Here is a 12,146-nt window from a genome sequence, read left to right on the forward strand (position 1 = left end):
TTTATATATGCTTTCTTAATAGAACAAGAGGCTAGTGAGTCAATGGTGGTATGCACCTGTAGTCCCAGTTTTTTGAGAGACTAAGACAAGAGTATGACATGAATCCAAGAATTTAAGACCAGCCTGTGTAACACAGGGAGAACCCATCTTGAAAGGAAAGAGGGAGGGACGGAGCGAGGGAGAGATGGAAGAGGAGAAATAGAGGGAGGAAATGGGGGACAGAGAGAAGAAGAAGGAGAAGGAGAAGAAATACAAAATAAAAGAGAAGTAAAAGATATAGCTGAGTGGCAGAATGCTTGAGGCCTAGCTCTAATACCCTAGAACTGCAATAAATAAATAAATAAATAAAACATTCAGGCTATAGGAAGTGAACCAACTTCCAACATCAGTGGTGGTGGTGGTGGTGGTGGTACTAATGGTGCACTCACACCTCAGCCCCAGTCTCCAGTCATTCTGGTCACTGCCTCCTCTCAGCACCTCCACCTTCTGTCACATCTCTTCACAGGGGCCTCCCCATACCTATCCATCACAGCAAGCCCTCTGTTTTGTTGGTCTGGATATTGTCTGTTCTTATCGCTGCCCTTCTGAGAGCTCTAGAGTGCAGAATCATTCTCATTTTCATTTCCTTCCCTCTGTACTCTCAGGGCAGCAGAGCCTGCCTTGGCACACCTGTTGGCTCAGCAAGCATTTCTGTAGCCCTTATTTTTGTCTTGCACATGTACTAATACTTTCAATCCCATCACTGTCCTTTAAGAGAGGAGTTACTATAACCCCATTCTAGACATGAGAAACCCATATCTCCAGATGATATGTGACTTGCACCCTGGCAGTGGGTGGATAAGCCAACAATGGCCTAGGTGGGTGCTTCCAGAAGGTTGCACACTAAACCATGAATGGTCTGCAAGCCTGAATGCCCACCAAGTAAAGCTTGCATTTTTTTGAGTGTGCTGGGGATTAAACCCAGGGTCTTGTGTATGCCAAGTGCTCACTCTACCACTGAGCTACAGTGCCAGCCCAAAAGCTTGCATTTTTTAGATTTAAAAAAGACAGATATGTGTGTATATTTATTTGTCTTTGAGATATTAAAAAGTAAAAGATGAAAGTCTGTGTGTGTGATAGATAGAGAAAATAAATATGAAACTAGTTACTCGGTAAGCATAGATCAGGAGGATCATAGTTCAAGGCCTCCCAGGAGAAATGTTAGTAAGATCCCATCTCAACAAATAAGGCAGGTGTGGTGACTCACACCTGTAATCCTAGCTACATGGGAGGCATAGGTAGGAGGAGCAAGGTCTAAGTCTGGCCTGGACAAAAACACAAGAACCTACCTGGAAAACAATTGAAGCAAAAAATGGGGAGCTCAATGCATGGCTCAAGTGGTAGAGCACCTGTCTAACAAATATGAGGCCCTGAGTTCAAACCCCAGGACCACCAAAAAAAGAAGAAAAAAAAGGTGAAAGTCCCTGTCTCTATTAAGTGCCAGTATTTTGCACATCGCTCGCACACACACACACACACACACACACACACACACACCTCACTCATCACTGCTGAGTGAACGTGCTGGTTTTCACCATGAGCTAGATCATTTTTATGGATCATCATTTCATTCTGGTGACATACACTTTCCATGGTTTTAAATCTATCCTTTGACAACTTCTCCATTTTGGCAAGTTAGTTGAATGATTTCCATCACTCCTGTGTTTCTCTGTTTTCTGTTGCTATAACAAAATATAAAGACCATGCTAGGCAATCTCTCTACCACTAAGCTACATGCCTGGCCATTTTATTTTATTTTACTTTACCTTATTTTACACATAGTGCTGGGGATCAAACCCAAGGCCTCACACTGCTCCAGCTTCTTTTACTTAGCTCACAATTTTGGAAACTAAAAGTCCAAGATGTGATGCTTCCATTAATTCTCATTGAGCATTTATAGAAGAGATCACATGGTTAGACAGGAAGCCAGAGGTCAGAGTGGGGGAGCCCTGCTCTTTCTCTCGTGGTCCATAAGAACTACTCTAACCTCTTCAGGGGAAGTGCCCCCAGTGACCTAAACACCTTCTGCTTGCCCCCACCTCTTCCTGCTAAGGGCCATGCTTTCAGCTCATGTGCATTGGGAGACAAATCACCTACAAATCATAGCAATTCTGATCCCAACTTCTCCCATCTTGCAATGGCTACTCTGCTCCTTCATGTACTGCCCCTCTTTTAAATTTATTCACGCATTTATTATTTATATAACTACTTTACCTTCATTGCAAACAATACTAACAATAAGTTCAAGTTGCAGGATGCAAGTTGCATGTCTTTTAACACTACACTAATGCATTCCATAAACATTGAGTGTGCTTCTGGGTCACTGGAATCATGCTATGCTCTTCAGTTGTCTCCTGTAGTAGGAGACACTGACTACCTTATTGTTCTGTTTTGGGTATTGTTTATGGTATATGTTTTAGCTTTTTATAATAGCTTTATTGTAATGTAATTTACATATGATGAAATTCATTTATGGTTAAGTATACACAGTTCAATGATTTTTAGTCAACGTATGGAGTTATGCTAACATCACCACAATCCACTGTTAAGATAGTTGTATTATCATAAAATGTCCTGCACACCAATGCACAGCCATGCTTGGCTCTCTCCCTCGGGCTTAGACAACAACTGATCTTATTTCTGTTGGTGTGTCTCTCCTGAAAATTGTGGGAGTGGAATTGCTAGTTAATGTATATTTTTTTCCTTCCTGACCTCTGGCTTCCTGTCTAACCATGTGATCTCTTCTATAAATGCTCATGAGAATTAATGAAAGCATCACATCTTGGACTTTAAGTTTCCAAAATTTTGATCTAAGTAAAAGAAACTGGAGCACGTGTGAGGCCTTGTGTTTGATCCCCAGCATCATAAATAAAATAAGATAAAGTAAAATAAAAACATATATATATGTATATGTATTTTTTTGCAGTACTGGGAATCGAACCCAGTACCTCAAACATGCTGGACAAGTGTGTATAAGTTTAACTTTGCTATACCAACTAAACTAGGGTTACTATACAACCCATCAGTTCTATCCTGGGTGCATACACAAGAGAATTGAAGATGTGCTAGCTGAGTGTAGTGGTTCGTGCCATCATCCCACCTACTCGGAAAGCTGGCTGTTGAGGCAGGACGATCATGAGCCCAGTGATTTCAAGGTTAACATGGGCAACATAAGAGAACTTGACTACAAAAACAAAAAAAGAAAAAGGAAGGAAGAAGGAAAAGAAAAGAAAACATTTTCATGCAAAGAGATCATATGCAAAATGCTTTGGTAGGATTATTTACAATAGCCAAAAAGTGGAAATAGCCTAAATGTCTATCAGCTGACAAATGGATAAACAAAATGCGGTGTATCTTCACACTGTAGTATTATTCAATCATAGAAAGGAATGAAGTACTGATACATGCATGCTACAATATCAATAAACTCCCAAAATAATACACTAAGTGAAAGATGTCAGGCACAACAGGCCACATATTATGATTCATTTATATTAAATGCCCAGAACAGGCAAATACATAGAGACAGAAAGTAAATTAGTGATTACCATGTACTGGGATGCTATGGTTTGAATGCATGCCCCAAAATTCATGTGTTGAAAACTTAATCCCCAATGCAACAGTGTCAAGAGGTGGGACTTTTAAGAGGTGATCACACCATGCAGGCTCTGCCATCATGAACGATTATAAAATACATGAAGCTGTGAGTTAACTCTCTGGCTGTCACACATACACATTCTTTTGCCTTTCTTCCTTGCACAGTACAATGATGCAGCCAAAAGCCCTTGCCTATGCCAAGTCCTTGATCTTCGACTCCCCAGCTTCCAGAATGGTGATCAGATAAATTTCTGTTCATTATAAATTTTGCAGTCTGTGATATTCTATCATAGCAGCACAAAACAAACTAAGGCATGGAGAAAGGAAGATGGTGAATGACTGTTAATGGACTCTGGATTTCTTTTGAGGGGTAATGAAAATATGCTCAAATTAAATAGTGGTAATGGTTGCACATTATACTGACACTTACAGAATTATGCACTGTTAAAAAGTGAATCTTATGATTCATAAATTGTATCTCAAAAATGCAGCAAAATATATGACTGCATGTAACAACATGAATAAATCTCAAAAAGGTAGTATTGAGGGAAAGAATCCAAATACCCAAGAATGAATATTAGACAATTCCATTCATTGACAGCTCAGACACTAACTTAGAGCTGGAAAAACTCAATCGTAGAGCTCTTGTCTACCCCTGGGTTTGATCTCTAGCACCAATAAATAAATGAATAAGAAAAGAAAGAAAGAAGGAAGGGAGGAAGGAAGGAAAGAAAGAAAGAAATGGAAGGTCTGTTTTCTGTGTTCTCTATTCTGCTCTTTTGATCTATACATGGCTATTTTTATTCCAACACCATCTATTTTCTTAATTTGGTGAGGATTCCCTCATCCTCTAATTTTTGGAAGGATTTGTGGACTGTTGATATAATTTCTTTTCAAAATATTTGATAGGTTGGGCATGGTAGCACACATGTATGTCTCAGCTACTGATGCAGGAGGAAGGCTTGAGCCCAGCCTGGGCAACATCATGAAACGTTGTCTCAAAACCAAGAAATAAAGAAAAAGAAGGAAAGAGGGAGGGAGGGAGAGAGGGAGGGAAGGACCAAGGAAGAGAGGAAAAGCAAGGAAGATAATAGGTGGACAAGAAATGATTCACACACTGGTTGTAACAGGTAAGAAGAGAGAGATGATAGAAGCTTTTACTTCTGCCAAAGTGAATTATATCAATATTAACTTGTTAAATAAAATTCTGATATCTGATGTCTCACAGGGTACCATGAATTCCCATACTTATCCTGAGAAAGGAAGTGAAGGATTTGAAGAACTCTGAATAGAAGCCCTCTCTCTCCCCACCTGAGACCTGAGTTCACAGCAGGTGTTGGTAAGGTGTGGGGCAGTGGGAAAGTGCACACCTGATTTGAAATGTGCTGTTTCCACCACTCAATCCCCTGCCATATCTCAATGATGATTGAGCTCATTATTCAGTTTATATTGTGTTGTCTTCATGCAAAAACAACTAGCCATTAGAATGGAACTAGAGTGAGAGACCTAGTGTGATGCTAACAAAAATATTTTTAAATGACAGCAAAGTATACATTAGGAGAAGTAGACAACAAAGAAAAACTATGCACAGGTGAAATATCTATTGTTTTAAATGAAATAATCAACATGATTTCTCTGGGGTTCAGTTACATCTGGGACATTGACCCTAACAGACTAGAGGAAGTAAACCAAGGAAGAGTCCCTTGAGGTACAGTTACAAGGGCCCCAGCAAGAGACTCTGGCACCAGTACTGACAACAGCAGCATCTTTGTCAGACTCTTCTTTTTTTTTTTTTTTGCAGTACTGGGGTTGGACTCAGGGTCTACACCTTAAGCCATTCCAGCAGCCCTTTTTTGTGATGGGTTTTTTTGAGATAGAGTCTTGAGAACTATTTGCCTAGGCTGGCTTTGAACAGGGATCCTCTGCCTCCTGAGTAGCTAAGATTGCACCACCAGCACCCTACTGGGCTCTTCTTTAATTCAGCCTTGATTATGTATGGGTAAAGTGCTTTCCTTTAGTTCTTTCCCCTTTTCTAAACCTGCTTGCTCAAGTATGCTCTTGAATTCAGGTAAACAGAGTCAGTTTCTGGCTGATATAAAATTGATGCCCTGGAATGAATTACATACAACAGATCTGAGGGGAAATGGGAAAACATGAAATGAGTTAATAGCAAAACTGAGGGTAATGACAGTGAAAATTCAATTCACAATGTGTTAAGAATATTAGTAACCCATGATGTTGCAACAAAGTTAATAACAATACCACTTATTGGCACCTAATATGAAGAGCCATTTGAAAGAATGAAGAAAAAAGAAGAAAACATCAAGTGAACACATTTTCTGAGTGTAATGAAGATTCCAAAACAGAAGTGCAGGGAAGTTGCATTTAATGACAACCACCCATTGTAAACAAAAAGACTGTAAGCATGAACAGCTAAATTCTTCCATTAAATTGCTGACTGGAACCTGAAGACATTTATGGATAAGCTAAAAGTGTATCAGTTGTGTTGTCATCATAGAGCTCAGAAGAATGAACACCAAACACATACTCTTGTGGTCCTCTGAGTTGCTGATTTGAAATATCACACTAAAGAAGAGGTATGAACTAAGTGACAATCACTCATGTGATAGAATAGCAGCCCCTTTTCCCATGACCAAAATAGAAGAGAAATAGTGAGAAATGGTCACAAAATAAGAGTAGTACCATCTACAATTGATCCTAACCTGCAAAAAAAAATCAGAAGACAGTGATTTTAAGTCAGATGTAATAAGGGCTACTTGGTTCTGAAATTATTTGGGTCCAATGAAGAATTTTTAATATAATAAAATGGAATATTACAGGAAAAAAGTGAATGAATATATCAGAGGGCACAGAATACAATAAAAATACAGATTACTTTGTAAAACTTTTTTCTGTTGAGTGTGCATGATACATGATATACCATGTGTAATGTGGTGTAATGTGTGTCTATGTATTTAGCACAGCTACAGTATGCATTTCTACCTGTGTACCTTTATCAATAAATTTGAAATTTTCTTAAGAAATTAGAAAGAGGGAGAAGAAACAACTTTTAGAATTCATTGATGCTGCAAAAGCAGCAAAAATGATTGCTTGTTTAATATGAAATTAGTTAATTTGCATTGCTATGACCTTACTCTAAAGCTGCCACATGGCCACTTATGATAGTTTACTAGTATAGGAGAGGGCAATCACCTCCCAATTATGAGAAGGCACTTTTCTTTTTAGTTTTTTATTGTTATAGTTGTACTGGGGGTACACTGTGACATTTACAAAAGTTCTTACAATATACCATAGTTCAATTTACCCTCTCCATCATTCTCCTTTTCTGGAATAGTTTCAATGGGTCTCATTTTTCTATTTAGATATATGTGTATTGACACTATATTCACCCTCCAACACCTTCTCCCCACCCCCTCACCAACCACTGGCACTAACCCCCCAGGCAGAGCCTGTTCTGTTAAAAAAAAAATGACATTTTTGTTTAAGATAGCTATGCAGGGAGTTTTATAGTGACATTTCCGTGTATATATGTATTATAACATGAATTGGTTCATCCTTTCTATTTCTCTCCTTTCTACCTTAATCCTTTTCCTATGGTGATTTCAACAGGTTTAAAAATTTTATATTCATTCTTGTGTAGGAAGAACATTTTTCCAAATAATAATTAATAACTATTTCATGTAGGCAAAAGAAGCAAAACTCAACAGTTGAATAAAGTGTAGAACTACAAATTATCTCCTGATGAATATGTTTGAATTTGAATGAGTCATCTATTAAGTCAATCTTTTAAGATTACATTACACACGGCAGGGCAATAGTCAGGATGGCAGCAGCTGGGAAAGCTGTTTAGTGAATGTGACCTGAGCGTAAGGTAGCTGATGTTAGACTCAATCTGCCCTAACACAGAGAAGGGGACTTTGCTCTAATTTAGAGTCTGCTCTGGCATCTTTTCAACCTTTCCTCAAGCTGCCTTCTTCAGACGCATCAAGGCTTCCTGTGAAGGTTTAGAGCTTAGGGACACCTGAGCCACTCCATCACTGCTGTCCCCAAGCCTGGGGATCATTTCTGTGCCCATTTTACAGAAGAGGGAAATTAACATCTCTGAAAGACTACAGATTGTTTGTGGAAAGCAGTAAGTTCACGAAAAGTCTGGAAATGAAAACCACAATGTTAGTCAGGCTTGGTGACACACACTTGTGATCCAAGCACGTGAGAGGCTGAGGCAGGAGGACCTCAAGTTTGAGGCAGGCCTGGACCACATAGTTGGACCACTCTCCAAAAAAACCAAAACAAGAAGAAAACTGCAGTGTCTAATTTTCAGCTTCTGGTCATTGAACATTTCTTTCACTAATACATCATAGGTGCCAGCTATAGATGGAAAGAGAGTGGTGATAAGAAGTATTACTGCCTATGAATGGAAATAAATTCAACCCTAGGATACTCTATTCAACAAAACTATCATTCAAAATAGATTGAGCAATAAAAGTCATCCACGATAAGCAGAAACTAAAACCATATATGACCATCAAGCCATAAAAAAATTCTCCAAGGAATTCTGCACACAGAAAATGAAAGCAAACAAAACCATGAGAGGACAGGCAGTACCAAACCACAGGAGAAGAAAAGACAAGGAATCAGAGAGTAACATTGATTCAGTTGCACACAATCAAACTCTTAAACAATAAAAACAACTAAATGACAGGAATCACCACATACCTATCAAGATTAACACTGAATGTCAATGGGCTCAACTCCCACATCAAAAGACATCATTTGGCAAACTGGATTAAAAAGGAAAATCAAACAATCTGTTGCTTACAGGAGACCCATCTCATTGACAAAACAAGGTGAAAGGCTGGAAGAAAATTTACCAAGCCAATGACCCCTGAAAACAGGCAGGAGTAGCAATACTTATCTCAGACCAAGTAGATTTCAAGCTTACATTGATCAAATGAGATAAAGAAGGACACTTCATACCAATAAAAGGTGAAATACACCAAAAGGAAATAACAATTATCAACCTATATGCACCCAACGTCTGTGCACCCAATTTCATCAAACATACTCTAAAGGACCTAAAAGCACCTATAGACTCCAACATAGTGATAGTGGGAGACTTTAATACCCACTATCACCCATAGAAAGATCATCCAAACAAAAAAAAAGAAAGAAATTCTAGAACTAAATCACACCAGATCAAATGGACCTAGCTGATGTCTACAGAATATTTCATCCAACCCCCGTACAATATACATTCTTCTCAGCAGCCCATGGAACTTTCTTCAGAAATGATCATATCTTAGGGCACAAAGCAAGGCTCAGCAAATATAAGAAATTAGAAATAATACCATGCATTCTATCTGAAAACAATGCATTAAAACTAGAACTCAACAACAAAAACAACAGCAGAAAGTATGCAAACAATTGGAAGCTGAACAACACATTGCTCAACGATCAGTGGGCCATTCATGAAATAATAGAGGAAATTAAAAGTTTCCTGGAAGTTAATGAAAATGAAAACATGACCTACTAGAATGTATGAGACACAGCAAAGGCAGTCCTGAGAGGAAAGTTTACAGCCATGAGTGCATACATTAAAAGGACAGAAAGATCTCAAATCAATGACCTAATGCTACATCTCAAACTCCTAGAAAAACAGGAACAAGTAAAACCCAAAACAAGCAGAAGGAGACAAATAATAAAACTAAGGGCCAAAACTAATGAAATAGAAACAAAAAAAATACAAAGAATCAACAAAACAAAAATTTGGTTCTTTGAAAAAATAAACAAAATTGACAGAACCCTGGCAAATCTGACTACAGTGAGGAGAGAAAAAACCCAAATCAGTAAAATCAGAAATGCAAAAGGGGAGATAACAACAAACACAATGGAAATCCAGGGAATCATCAGAGACTACTTGGAGAACCTATATTCCAATAAATTTGAAAGTCTTGAAGAAATGGACAGATTTCTAGATACTTATGACCATCCAAAAATAAACCAAGAGAAGATTATCCACCTGAATAGATCTATAACATAACATGAAATTGAACCAGCAATCAAGAGTCTCCAAAAAAAGAAAAGTCCAGGACCCGATGGATTCTCTACTAAATTCTATCAGACCTTTAAAGAAGAACTAATACCAACTCTCCTTAAACGTTTCCATGAAATAGAAAGGGAAGGAACACTGCCTAACTCATTCTATGAAGCCAGTATTACATTCATCTCAAAAAGACAAAGACACCTAAAAAAAGGAAAACTATAGGCCAATTTCCTTAATGAACTGCAATGCAAAAATCCTCAATAAAATAATGGCAAACCAAATCCAACAATGATCAGAAAGATCATTCACCATGACCAAATCAGCTTCATCCCAGGGATGCAGGGGTGGTTCAACATATGCAAATCTATAAATGTAATACAGCACATGAATAGAAGCAAAGACAAAAACACTTGATCATCTCAACAGATGCAGAAAAAGCCTTTGATAAGATCCAACACCACTTCATGATAAAAGCTCTAAGAAAACTAGGAATAGAAGGAATGTACGTCAGCATTGTAAAGGCTATATATGACAAACCTACAGCCAACATCATACTTAGTGCAGAAAAACTGAAACCATTTCCCCTAAAATCAGGAAGAAGACAAGGGTGCCCACTATCCCCACTCCTATTCAAAATAGTCCTGGAATTCCTAGCCAGAGCAATTAGGCAAGAAGAAGAAATAAAAGGAATACAAACAGGCAAAGAAACTGTCAAAATATCCCTATTTGCAGACGACATGATACTATATCTTAAAAACTCAAAAACTCCTAGACACCATAAACAGCTTCAGCAAAGTGGCAGGATACAAAATCACTTACAAAAATCATTACCTTTTCTATACACCAACAATGAACAAATTGAGAAAGAATATATGGAAACGATTCCATTTACAATAGCCTCAAAAAAAATCAAATACCTACTAGTAAACTTAACAAAGGATGTGAATGAACTCTACAAGGAGAACTACAAACCCCTGAAGAAAGAGATCAAGGAAGACTACAGAAGGTGGAAAGATCTCCCGTGCTCATGGATTGGTAGAATCAACACAGTAAAAATGGCTATACTACCAAAAGCAATCTACATGTTTAATGCAATTCCCATCGAAAGCCCAATGACTTTCATCACAGAGATTGAAAAATCTACCCTAACGTTCATATGGAAATACAAGAGACCATGAATAGCCAAGACAATACTCAGCAAAAAGAGCAATGCTGGAGGTATCACAATACCTGACTTCAAACTATATTACAAACCAATAGCAATAAAAACAGCATGGTACTGGCACAGAAACAGACATGAAGACCAGTGGAACAGAATAGAGGACCCGGATATGAATCCACACAACTATACTCACCTTATTTTTGACAAAGGGGTCAAAAATATACAATGGAGAAAAGACAGCCTCTTCAACAAATGTTGCTGGGGAAAGTGGTTATCCTTCTGCAAGAAACTGAAATTAGAGCCATGATCATCACTCTGTACTGGTATCAACTCCAGATGGATCAAGGACCTTAATATCAGACCCAAAACTCTGAAGTTAGTACAGGAAAGAGCAGGGAATACTCTGGAAGCAATAGGTATAGGCAAGGATTTCCTCAGTAGAACCCCAGCAGCTCAGCAACAAAGAGAAAGGATGGACAAATGGGACTTCATAAAATTAAAAAGCTTCAGCACAACAAAAGCAATGGTCTCTAATCTGAAGAGGACACCCACAGAGTGGGAGAAAATATTCGCCAGCTACACATCAGACAAGGGACTGATAACCAGAATATACAGGGAACTTAAGAAACTAAACTCTCTTAGAATCCATGACACAATTTAAAAATGGCAACTGAACTAAATAGAACTTCTTCAAAAGAAGAAATTCAAATGGCCAAAAACACATGAAAAAAATGTTCACCGTCTCTGGCCATAAAGGAAATGCAAATCAAAACCACGCTAAGATTCCACCTCACCCCTGTTAGAATAGCCATCATCAAAAACACCAACAACAACAAATGTTGGCGAGGGTGTGGGGAAAAAGGAACCCTCATACACTGCTGATGGGAATACAAGCTAGCACAACCACTCTGGAAAACAATATGGAGGCTTCTTTAAAAATCTAAACATAGATCTGCTGCACAATCCAGCAATTTTACTCCTAGGGATATACCCAAAGGAATGCAACTCAGGTTACTCCAGAGGCACCTGCACACCCATGTTTATTGCAGCACTATTCACAATAGCCAAGTTATGGAAATAGCCAAGATACCCCACCACTGACGAATGTGTTAAGAAAATGTGGAATTTATACACAATGGAATTTTACTCAGCCATGAAGAAGAATGAAATCTTGTCATTCACAAGTAAATGGGTCAAACTGGAGAACATCATCTTAAGTATAGTTAGCCAGGCTCAGAAAACCAAAAATCATATGTTCTCCCTCATATGTGGACTTTAGATCTA

This window comes from Castor canadensis, chromosome 16 (assembly GCF_047511655.1).
Source record: "Castor canadensis chromosome 16, mCasCan1.hap1v2, whole genome shotgun sequence".
NCBI classification, from domain to species: domain Eukaryota; kingdom Metazoa; phylum Chordata; class Mammalia; order Rodentia; family Castoridae; genus Castor; species Castor canadensis.